Source organism: Rhinolophus sinicus, chromosome 10 (genome assembly GCF_057876585.1).
Source record: "Rhinolophus sinicus isolate RSI-liver-muscle chromosome 10, RSI-T2T, whole genome shotgun sequence".
NCBI lineage: Eukaryota > Metazoa > Chordata > Mammalia > Chiroptera > Rhinolophidae > Rhinolophus > Rhinolophus sinicus.
Window position 1 is genome coordinate 6,479,986 of NC_142510.1, and position 13,024 is coordinate 6,493,009.

At 40.4% G+C, this 13,024-nt stretch overlaps 1 long non-coding RNA gene across 1 annotated transcript in view; it reads left to right on the forward strand.

Moving 5' to 3' along the window:
* The first annotated feature begins 1,036 nt into the window (after window positions 1-1,036).
* The window catches only part of LOC141569453 (uncharacterized), a 128,533-nt gene continuing 116,545 nt past the window's right edge, over window positions 1,037-13,024 (forward strand). The window contains exon 1 of the long non-coding RNA XR_012493106.2: window positions 1,037-1,509. This is a non-coding gene — a long non-coding RNA (uncharacterized LOC141569453). The remainder of the gene's footprint in view (window positions 1,510-13,024) is intronic.

Genomic DNA, 13,024 nt, shown 5'->3' on the forward strand with positions numbered 1-13,024 from the left:
TACCCCAGTCTTCCTTCCATGGGGGTGATCAATAAGGATATATAAAGCACCCAGAAGGACACCATTCCCAGGAGAGGGGACCAGGGGACAGAGCCACAAACAGCTTCTCAGGGCTGCTTGGCTGCCCTATGCCAGGCCCGCTTGACTTGAATGATTGTTCTTTTCGTTCTGCACAGCAAGATCCAGTTTATCTTTTCTGCCATTTCAACACGAGTTGCTCCTCTGTGCTTGGGTTTCTTTTTATTTTTATTCCGAATAACCGTACTTGAGTTCATTAGCAGTCCCTTGCAGTGGCACAAATCAAACAGCAGAAAGAGAAGAAATGAGAAACCCAAGGACCGCGCCAACTCCATCTAGCAGCCTTTCCCTAATTCCTAGCACGTAGGGCACAGATCAGGAAGCTGGGGGATCAGGTCGTAAAGCCTCAGGTGACGACCACCTTGATTCCAATCTTGGTTCCGCTACTTTCCATCGACACGAACTTGAGCAATTTATTGAAACTTCCTGTGACTCAGTTTCTTCATCTGTAAGATAAGAGCAGTAATGCTTTGTGTAGAGTTGATGTGGGGGCTAGAGGTGATTACTTCAAGATCTTGGCACACAGTAGGTGCAGAACACATAATAATTATGTGGAGAAATGCCCATTTTGAATCCCCCGAGAGCTGGTAGCCCCTATGTTGTGAAGAGTGGGTTTCCTGATATCACAACGAAAGTCCCTCTATTTCTCAGCCCTTCTGTAATCACTGGTTATTTTTCCCTCTTAGGCAAAGATCTCCTGTGATGGCGGTGATTTCCATAATCATGTCACCTTAATTGCTGCTGTCACTGTAAGTATTGAAATTAATTTTGATTTCTTTTTGTTTCTGCTCAAGTGCTTCGAATGTGACTAATGGGATTATTTTTGGATTTGGCTTGGAGCAGTGTTCTCGGCAGCTTGAACAGCAGTGCTGGCCTGAGCTTTCCATGGGGGGCCACTTCCTGCCCAGGGACTGCGAGAGAGCTCAGGGAAGGGAATCAGTTGGTTGTGGTCATTGACGTGGTCACCAAATGTCACATAAATGGCGTGTGCTTTCCGATTGTCGATCCCCTCTGGTATGTCTCAGTGAAATCTTAGGTGCTGGTTATACCACCATCTGGGTACCATAAGGAAGATAAGAAAAAAAAAAGTATTGAATGCCTGGGTATTATGTTGCTTTATAGGAATTAAGTGACTCTTTGTAAAAACTCCAGGAGCAAGGGAATGGCTATGTCACTCATGCTAGAACCTTCCAAGGCTCCTTGCCTGGAATGAAACAGTGGATCAACCCTGTGGCAGCTTCCAGAAGAGACCAGTGTAACATTCTAAATCTTTTGGAGCCTGGTTTGTCAACTTTCTTGGTGATTCTTGCAGCTGCCCTACATTCTTCCAGCAAGTTCGCTTTTTTTCTTAGAGTCAGTTTCTGTGATCTATGACTAAAGAACCCTCACTGACATTCTCCTGTCCTCCTGCGCACTTTACACTTGTTACTGGTAAGTAGTTACATTCTCTTCCTCTCTCCCTCCCTCCTCCCTTCTCTCCCTCCCTCTCCCCATTCCTCTTTCCTCCCTCCCTCCTTCCCTCCTTCCTTCCCTCCTTCCCTCCCTCCCTCCCAGTGCTGTGCCTGGAATGTCTTGCCCACCTGGCTCATCCACCATCCTTCAAGACTCAGATCAAATGTTATTTCCTTCCCTGAATATCCTGGGGAGACTGCATGTGGGCTCCCCCATTCCCCACAGGCCATGAGCCCATTACCTGCTGTATTATGCTGCCGCAGTTGTTTGCATGTCTGCCTTCCTGCTACGTGACGTTCCTTTGGGGGTGAGAATGGGACCTGAGCGCAGTGTCAGGCCCTGGCTCCCCGCTCAGTCCTTGCCCTTGGCCCGTGCTGGTAAATGATGGATACAGTGACCCTGTGTGGGGACAAAGGTCTGAGAGTTGTCAGGTGCCCTGACTGAGAGCCATTGCTCTGAATTGTCTTGGAATCAACCTTTACTGGGTTTGTACTCATGTTCAAAGTGCCCTGGGCCAAAATCAGAGTTTATTCCTCTTGATACGCAGAGGACAAATAGTGCAAAGTCACGTGACCTCTAAGATTCTTCTTTCTTCAAAAATAACATTATTTTTCTGTTTATAAAAGCAGTACAAACATATTGTAGAGAATTTATATAATACAAAGAGGCAGAAAGGAAGACATAGGAATCACCCATGGCCCCAGCACCCAGAGATAAATGCTGACGTTCTTCTGGTACTTTCTTCTGGTCCTTCTTCCCTCCCATCTCTCACAATTTGTAGATGTATTTATTCATGCAGTTATTGTTACGTGCTTTCTCCACTTTGGTCTTAAATACTGCCGTTTTCCTTTACCGCCATTAGCATCTGTATGACATTCAGTCCTATAGAAACTAATACTGAGTGAATCCCCTCGCTTGCTATATATACTGTTGTCCTGTTTCTGGGGGCATGGTTGTAGGAACACAGAATCGGGGCTTGACAGTGGGGTAAATTAACAGCGTCGTTCTTGTTGCAGCCCAACTTCATAGCCAGCTGAGGGTTAGACACACAGGGAGTTAGGTCAGGTGGGGATCAAACTGTCAACTTGGTTAGTAATTTGGAGGCTGTGGCTTAGGACGGTGTCAAAATTCATGGCAGAGACCATCACCAAGACAAGAATTGGGAGGGCATGTGGGAGGAACTCTCACACAGTGTCAGTGACAAAGGCGTCCGTGGTTACAGCGCAGCTCTCTGGTTATGACAGCCCTGCCCCTTCACTTTCTCTTCCCCTCTAGAAACAACTGCCCTTTTCTCTCCCCAGAAGTACTTTCTTAAGGTGGATTTCTGGAAGAGTCACTGGGTCAAGGAGATTGAATATTTTTAAGACTTTGAAACTTATTTCCAGCTTGCTTACTGCAAAGTCTGTTCCAGTTTACCTTGCCACTAGGAGTGTATGCAGGCCACCATGTCACTGAAGCTACATCAGTCGTCACCTTCAGACTTTTCTTTGTTTGATAGGAAAAAAAGGCAGATAATTTTTTCATTGTTGTTTATCTGAATAGTAACAAAACTAATCATTTTTTCATCAGTCTTTCATTTGAGCTTTTTGCTTGGAATTAATTGTTCATTCTTGTCCTTTGGCCATTTTTTCTGTGGAATTTTAATATTCTTATGGGTTTATAGGCTAAGTATACCAAATTTACCTGATATAGTTAAAATTTGTTTTTACGTTGTTTATAGTTTAAATAAGTTATGCATTGTTGAATTTCTTGAGTGTTTGCTTTGTGATTCTTCCATCGCTTACAAATTTCTTCCTTTTCAGGGATAAAATAAATATTTATCTGCCCATTTTTATGATTTTATTCATATATTTGCATTTTACATTTTAATATCGTTAGACTTTATTCTGGTGTGCTTTGTCAGGTTAAGGCTTCTTTTCCTTTACAGCAAATAGATCATTATTCCGGCACCATTCATCTTTCACAGCTGTTTTGTGTAGAATCTTACTGGAATTTTAATATTTAGCAGGACAAGATGACTCTCACGTTACCCCTCACCCACTTTCCCCAAAAATTTCTTGGTCAGTCTCATCCATTTATATTTTAAAGTGAACTTTAGAATAATTTTATTAAGTTCTGAAACAGCCCCTTTTAGAATTCTGGTTTTCATTGAATTAAACGCATTTATTAATTTTAGAAGAAGTGATATTTTAATAATACTGAGCTGTCCTAGTCAGGAAAATGGCATATTGAGCTCTTCAAATCTTCATGTGTATCCCCCAGCCAAGATTGCGTACGTACGTTTGTGTTTTTGCCCATTCGTTTTTGGGTGTTTTCTTTCTTTTTAAAATTATTGTTACCATAAATCAATTGTTTTTTTGTATTTTCTAATTCCTTTATTTCAAATATATAGAGAAAATGTAGACATATTGATTTTTGCAACTCATCACTTTCAAAACATACTTATTATTGCTATATTATTCCAGCTCATTTTTTACCAAGTAGGCAATCGTATCTTACGGAAGTAGTAAGAAATTTCCTTACTCCTTTATTTCTCATGACCTATTAGATAGACTAGAATATCCAACACATTCATAAATAATCGTGGGCTTCCTTACCTTATTATTAATGTTAATATCTTCCTGTGCTATTGAACATTGACTTAAAACAAAACATTTGTGTTGAGGCACTTTCATTTTATTCTAGTTGTGCTAAGCTTTTGTCAGTAACGTAATGAGTATTGACTAAATCAAATGCCTATTGTTGATTATTAGAATTATTTTATCATTGTCTCATAAATTAATAGCTTGGAGATTTAGTGGGTATTCTTGGGTCATAATCTTTCTAACTCAAATCTTTTTTTTTTTATTAGTTTCAGGTGTACAAAACAATGTACTAGTTAGACATTTCACCACTCACAAAGTGGTAACTCCTCTCCCCCAATCTATTGCCCCTCCGATATCATATATAGCTGTTACAGTTCCATTGACTCTATTCCGTATGCTGTACTCCCTATGCTGTGTTCCCTATGCTGTAACTATATATATATATATATATATATATATATATATATATATATATATATATATATATATTAAATTATAGTTGACATTCAATATTATTCAGCTTCAGGTGTACACTGCAGTTTTCAGGCATCTACACCGTCCATGAAGTGGTTTCCCTAATAAGACAAGTACCCATCTGACACCCTACAAAATCTTTACAACATTATTAATTATATTCCCCAAACTGTCTTTCATATCCCCGTGGCAATACTGTAGTTAACCAATTTGTGCTTTCTAATCCCCTCCCCTTCTCCTCCCCCCCCCCCCATCTAGTTTCCTCCTCTAATCTTGATGTTACAGAAGAAAACTTTGAAACCAGTTTGATGTTTTAATTTGTCGAGGTAAACCACTTTAAGTTTTTTGTCTTGTTTTCTGCCTGGCTGCATGTAGATATTTTATTTATATTTATTTTATTTAAGTATAGTTGGTACACAATATTATATTAGTTTCAGGTGTACAGTATAGTGAGTGGACATTTTTATACCTTCCAATGTGATCAGCTCACTAATTCTAGTAATCACCTCTCACTGTGCAAACTCAATAGTATTGACTATATTTCCCTTTGCCTTTTACACCCATTCCCCACCCCTCCCCTCTGGTAAACATCCCTTTGGTTTCTGTTTCTATGAGTTTGGTATGTTTATGTTGTTGTTGTTTTTAGATTCCATATATTAGTGAAACCATACGGTAATTCTCCTTCTCTGTCTTATTCATTTCACTTAGCATAATACCTTTTAGGTCCGTCCATGTTGTAGTAAATAGTAAGATACCATTCTTTTTTATGGCCAAGTAATATTCCATTGTGTGTGTGTTTATGAGTGTGTGTGTGTGTGTGTCTTTCTCACATCTTTATCCATTAATCTATCGATGGACACTTAGGTTGCTTTCATATCTTGGCTGTTGTAAATAGTGATGCAGTGAATATAGGGGTGCATATATCTTTTTAAATTGGTGTTATTAGTTTCTTTGGATCCTTGAAATTTAAAAATTTTATCAGGTTATTTCTAGGTGATGTGCTTCAGTGTATCTATTAGAATTATGAATTCAGGTCATCCATAAGTCTGGAAGGTGTTTTGCTCTTTTATCTCTCTAATTGTTGTTTTTATTCTATTTTTTTTTGACCAAGAGATATTTATTAGGATGCTTGTACAATGACATAACAAATAACAACCCAAATGTTCAAGACTTAGACATATCTATACTGTAAATATGTAGCAATGATATGCTCATTGAGAAGAATGAGTGAAAACCATGTTGAATACAGGATAAGTAAGTCACAGAGAAATACAGTGAGTATGATTCCATGTCATCAAGATCAGAAAACAAAGGATGCACATAGATGTCAACTTTTGTTCAATATTTTTAGGATGCTGAATCTCTATGTTTGTTCCTACACATCTGTCGTCACATCTCTTACTATTTCATGTTTGGTCTATTACATTGCATTCTGGGAAAGGTTTGTTTGTGTTACACATCATTAGTTGCTTAGTATTCTGCACTGCTTTCAATGTATAACTAACTTTGCCATTACTGTATTTCCTTGCAAAGTTTTTATATTTTATCAGGACATTTTCTTATCTGCCCTTCTTTCACCAAATTTTCTGTTATAACACTATCATATTTTCTTCTTAAATGGCCTTCATTGATCAAACATTTTATTGCACTCACTAAACTTTTAATTAATAAGTTCTTTTCAGATTCTAAAAGTAACATATATTTATGACAGAACATTTAAGAAGTACAGAATACTACACCGAATATAAAAATGACCATTATCCCACTAGCCAAAAAAATGAATGAAGTATTTTCTTCTGGTTAAAATCTGTATTACTTTGGTTATATATATTTTTTCTTAACTTTCATTGTGAAATAATGATAGACTCAGAAAAGAAATTGCAAAAATGGCACAGAGTCCCACAAGCCCTTTATTCTGCTTCATCGTGTGGTGGTGCCATCTCTTAGAACTTGAGCCTAATATCCAAACCAGGAAGTCGAGATTGGTAAAATACCATTTTCTAGACACAGACCTCATGCAGTTTTCACCATGTTTTACATGCATTCATATGTGTGTATGTGTCTATGCAGTTTTATTCCATGTGTCGATTCATGGAACCACTAGTACAATCAAGGCACAGAACTGTTGCATCACCACTTAACTTACCCTTTGTACTTACATTCTTCCATCCTTGTACCTTGGCAACCCTTCAGCTGCTTCCATTTCTATAGTCATTTCACAAATGTTGCATGAATGGAATCATACAGTTGACAGCCTTTTGGGATTGATTTATTTTGCTGGGCCCTTGAGATCCATCCAGGATGTTGCATGTATCTGTGCATGGGAGGGCCAGAGTCTATGTAGTCATTGGCCCATCGAGTTGTTTTCAGATTTTTCCTGTTATGAATAGAGCTGCTATGAACATTCACGCACAGACTGGAATTCTTTGGCATTCGTAGCTTTTAAATCCTGCTTTAAAAATATAGCATTCTAAGTATTAGTTTGTCTTGTGCACCTGAAACTAATAAAAAATATATATAGCATTCTGTGGTAAGCATTTCTCCATCTCATTCTTTAGTCTTTGAGAATATGGTTTTTAATGGCTGCATAATATTCTACCATATGGATGTACCTCAATTTATTTAACCATTTCCCTTTAAGTTCACGTTTCCTTGAATTTTATTGAGAGCCGACCAGATGCTTTAAAAAATTTCCTTCTTGTTGTCAGTAAATCTTTTACAGTTGTAGGCACTTTCTATGCATTTTGAGTGTAGTGTTCCATGTTTTTATGGTAGGAAGTAGTTTCATAGACCCCACTTTGTTGGTTTTTTTGTTTTTTTTTCCATTGTCTCAAAAATAAAGAGAGGCTTAGGCAGTCTTGGTATTTTCTGATAGACAGGGTGGGTGGATTTGTCTCTGTGTCTGTAATTGTTCACCTGGGTCCAGTTGGACCTCCCTCCCTCAGACCTTTTGATGGATGGCTGATGAATGTACTCTGCTGCTGGCCATATTTCTGGAGCTTGGTGGCTACATATTGAATGTGGGTGGAAGAGCAATCTCTGCTCCACTGATGTTGCAGTGGGAATTTATTTATGGATTATGTACATGGTGTGTAATCCTTCCCTTGTCAGAAGCAGAGTATTAAACGCTACCCAGACTATACCGTTCCCACTGCTCTTTCTCTCTCCTCTACGCCTCTGATGTTAGTTCTTACATCTTACATCTTAGGTGGCAATAAGCAACTGTGTTCACTCTCTTTGGACCCTTTACTGTGTCACAATGGCCAGCCATCACAGTCTTCAATTGACTGTATTCATTAAGGTAGTCCTGGTGGGATGGGGTCAGTGAAAGAGTCATGGCCTTATCAGAGCCCCATGTGTCCCAGATATTGGCGGGGGCGGGGGGGCGTCAGGGAATATCTACGTTTTTCCTTCCTGATCTTGCTGTTCTGCCTCAGGTGGCCGAGAGTGAATTCTTCATGGAGATTGGCCAGTCTATGTATGCATCTCGGTAGGTTTGAAATTATTTTAACAGAAAAGATAAAAGATGTGCTATAGCGATCAGGTGCCTCTAGATTGCCACCCTCATCACCCAAAAGTCTGGAATCGCTTTGTGATCTAAGAGAATAAAACTGGGGGTAGCATCTTATTCGTCTCCATATAATAATGGCTGTCAATTCTGAAACGCTTCATTGTTTAAAAAGCATTTGCTATGCATTATCTCAGCTCATTCATCCAGTTTCTGAGCACCTGTTAAATGCCAAGCATTGGGGACACTGAGTGAATGGCACATCTTTTTTTTTTTTTTTTTCTTAAAACCCTTCAATGGCTTCACGTAACACTTAGAAGAAATGTTCAGCTCCATGCCCTCACTGTAGGAGCTGGCCCTTTCTGTCTCTCCAACCTTCTCTCCTTTCTCTCTCTCCATTCTGCATTTCTCTCCAGACACAGAGGCCTCTGGCTGGTTCTCCAATATATGCTCCTTCCCACTTCTGAATCTGTTACTTCTTTTGCCCCAGATTCTCTTTCTTCATCATTGTATAACTTGATGCTTTTTGACATTCAGATCTCAGCTTAAATGTCACCTCCCGGAGAGGTCAAACCATTCTGCTTTGAATTACCTAATATCGGAAACAAAAGCGTTCGGCCCCAACCAAATCATGGCTTGTGTTATCTGCAATCTTTCAATTGATCAATAATTAGTAGGGCCCACTGTGAGTCAGTCACTATTAGGCACCGTGTATCCAGTGATGAATAGCCTTATATAGTCTCTGAATCTCCATTCTTTTGGAACTTGACCGTCTTCAGGCAGACCAGGCCTTGACAGAAGATGGGCAGCAGTTGAGGCAAAATGATGTCAGCCTAAGGAGAAAGCTGTGATGCTCTAAAATCCCTTGCCAGGAACTCTCATCCCTTTCTCCCCTTTGATTTCTAATGTGCTCGTGTTTGAGCTCAGATTCTGAAGGAAAAAGGATTAATTTTCAAAGTGACCCAAAGGCTCTCCAAGAGCACCATTAACTTGACCTATTTAGGAAGCTGGCCCGCCTCCCAGCTCCGATTCCAGGAGTGATTCACCCTATTTGAGTGAGGACCAGAGGCCCAAGTGCACTGGCCCCGGTGGTTGCCCTTAGAATGTTCGCCCCGGAAGCTCTGTTTGACTTTTGCTTTTCCCCTCCTCAGGAGGAAATTGACTGGGGCTCGTTGTCATGGTGACACAGGATGCTGAGAACCTTGCTCTGAGAGAGGAGAGGTTTTCTTTGTTCTTCCTTCTCCATGGAGGAGGAGTGAGATGGGAAGGGCCAGGAGTGGGGTCTGGAATCTAAAACAGGCAGATATGTCGATTCATGAGGCCACTTGCTCTGGTTTAAAATCCCTCCCCTGTCACAAATACCATCAGCCATTTGAGCCCAGAAGGTTGCTTAACCCTTGTCAGCCTCAGTTTGAACAAATGGGGGCTAACAAAGAGCTTTGTTTTAGAAGATCTCTGAGAAATAAGTGAGGCTGTTCCTTTAAGTGCTTAGGACAGAACCTGGTACTCAGCGTTGTCACCATTGTTTTCATCGATGGATTCCCAGTAGCGTCTTTGACAAGAACCATGGCTAAGAACAGAGAACCAAGTTGAAATCGTAACTCCACCGTTATGAGCACATCCATTAATGTATCTGTCTCAGCTTCCCTCTCTTAAAATGGAGGCAATAAAATCTATTTTTCTTCAGGTTTATTTTAAAGTTTCAATGAACTTAAGTGAAAGTATCGGGCACTTAAGTGCTTAATACAAATTAGTGGAGTCTGACTCAGAATACAGATCTTTTAGCAATGTAGCTTTTGTGGGTTGAGGCTCTCTTTCACTGATAAAACTTGAAAGGGGCTTAATAATTACAGAAAAAATAAATGAAAACAGCTTCCCGCCTTCCAGGGAGTGAAAACCTGTTTGACATAATAATTAACCCCATGTCAGCTTCTCTGGCAGATATTATCGCCACAGTATAGTGGTGGGCAGGCTACCGGCTGATCCACAGACATTTGTTCAGCACCTTCTGTGTTAAGTGTTGTACTTGGCACTCGACATACAGGCGGAAAGAAGACACAGAGGCCCCAAAGAACTTGAATAAATCAGCACATATATTGTGCCAGGAAGAAATTGGGCAAGGAATCAGAAGTTCCCCTGGGTCCCAGGTGAGAGGCTCAGACTCAGTTTACTCCAAGGACCTCCAGGTTCTGGCCTCTCTCTGTCTTCCTAGCCTGATTTCCTATCATTCTTCACACACACCCCGAACCCAGGTTAGTACAACTGTGCTAAGCTCTTTCATGCGCCAGTAACTTTATGCTGCTATGGCTTCTGCCAAAACTTTCCAAAACTTTCTTTGTTTCTTCATCTTTGCAAACTCAGTGAAGCCCCGAATCTCCGAAAGATGCCCTCTTTGATGTGCCATCCTGTGCATGTACCATATTTCTATGTATTTTCTGTTCAATTCAGCCATACACAATTGCCATTTTGTAGGTTAAAAGTGGTTGGACATTGTCAATTTCATTTGCTTGGATTAAATCTCCTAGAATTCTGTGTTTATCTCTGTGCACTGGTTCCAACCCCTGCTCTGCCTCTGTGCCTCAATTTCCCCACTTGTGAAGTAGAGATAATATGACCTATCTCCTAATATTCATGGGATTAAATGAGAAAATATATATGTATATGATATATACATATATCATATATGATATATATATACATATATCTATAAATATAAATAACATATATCTAAAGCATACCATATAATAACAAATAGTGTTATGTTATAATCATTGCTTTATTTTACTGGACGCCTCTTTTACACTATTAGCTCATTGAGGGCATGTACTGAATATTATTTGACCTTTTTACTCTGTTGCCAAAAATATCAAGGATAAGTGACTAATAGATGTTTATTAAATAAATATAGATTTAGGTTTGAGTTCCAGTTCAGATATATACTAGCTGTGTGATCTTAGGCAAGCCACTCAACCTCTCTGAGCCTCTTCTTTTTTTTTTTCCATCTGTAATGAAAATTTTAAAATGCCTTTTCTGTCTTCTAACATTTCTGTAACTAGTGAATAGCATTTATTAGTTCTACAAGTATTTTTTAGGGCCCGCTATGTATGTACCTGGAAATATGCATACTGCCAAAACATTTTAGAGGCGAAGGTGCTTGTTAGCTGTAACACTCTAATCATATGTAAGAGGTTACTTAGAGAAAGAATCAGCCATTGAACATGAGGAAAAAGATGTCTTAATATGAAAGCTTCCCAGACGATAGAGACAAACGAGGCATTTATACCAAATCTGAGACCCGAGGTCTGACAGTAGGTCAATAACAGACCATAATTAAATTCTTAAAAATTATCCTCAAATACACATTTCACACTCTTTGGCATGAAAGTAGAAGTAATTCTTTTTTCTACAGTCTGAGAACGTTTGATGTCCTTAGGCCATGTATATTTAATGTGGAGGGAAGCAGGGTAAGGTAATAAAGCCATCGGGGGTTTAGGTGGGAAGAAAGGAGAGCGATGGCCACTGGAGTCAAGTTCGCTGGCTAACAAGCCTCCTTCAGGGCCCATCATTCTCTGAAACGTCAGCTGGCATGGTTGGAATGGACGCTGTGGTGTGTTACTTTGAATGTAAGCCGAGTTCAAGTACTAACCTTGTTAGAAGTGCTTTTTGTCCTTACTGAGATTGGGGGTTCTAAAAGGGATTCTTCTCTCCCGTTCTAGACTATCCCTCCTGTCCCACACTCCCAAAAGTATCTCAATTGTCCCGACACAAACTGTCCCAGTCAAGTGCATATAAAGGAATGGGAAGGAGGTAGGACCCATTCATTGAGAGAAGGGATCGGGAAGCTGGACAAGCAACCCTTTCGCCTGGCATGTAACCCAGAAGCAGACATCTTCAGGAGAAAGGGTGTGTGGAGAGAATGAGGTGAGTCCCCATGGAGGGTCTTCTCTGTGCCTTGCCCTTGAGTAATGATTTACACGCATCCTGCTACCAAAGGATTGTTCCAGCAAATCGTATAAATGGGCGCATTCAAAGCAGAAAAAGTAATGGGGAGGAAAAATGAGTTCGCAGTAAGTAAAGTTATTTCAAAGCAAAAATGAAAAAAAAGTCGATAGATATTAATCTGCTACCTAGTTGTCGAATCTTGATTGCAAGTCAAAGAAACCCAGTGAGTTTGAGGAAAGTGGAATACTGGGGTGACGCCTGGAAGCCCAGAGAGCGCTGTCACTGGGCCTCAAGTCTAATTGGAACCAGGGACTCGAATACTCTCAAGATGGTCTCTTCTCTCCATCCACCCCCTCTCTGAAAGTGGTTAGGCCATTTTCTTTCTCTCTCCCCAGACTGGCTTTCTCCAATTCTTACCAATACCTCTCAAGCATTACAATTTTCTAATCTCAAAGACAGATAGGGTTTCTTTCTCAGTTCCAGATCCCTCATTCTCAGGGAAGGAATCTGATTGGATTAGATGCCCGTCTGTGGACCATCTGGAATCCACTCTGCCCAGAATTGGGATAACATTTTTCAAACATGGCAGCTTCTAGGATAACCCTCTGAACGGAGTGGAGAGGGGTGACAAAGGGTGTCTAGGTGGATGCTCAGTGTGGGGGTGAAGAGGCCATATGGTGTAACTGCAAGGAGTTAAGTGTTGTTAGTGCAGCACGACTTGGCTGATACACCTACCATTCGGGAGCTTACTATCCTAGCAGAGAGGCAACACTTGTAAACCTCTGAGGCCGGGTGTAAGTGTGATGGACTCAGATTTGGCTGTGGATTGGAACACCATGAAAGGGAGACGGAGCGTGGTCAGCAGTGAGGTATGTGTAATCTGTGTCTTCTTCGGGTGCTTTATGTAACTACATCTCGTTCAGCTCTTACCCCCATTTTGCAGATGTGGAAACTGAGGCTCCGAGAAGTGAGGTGACTTGCTCCT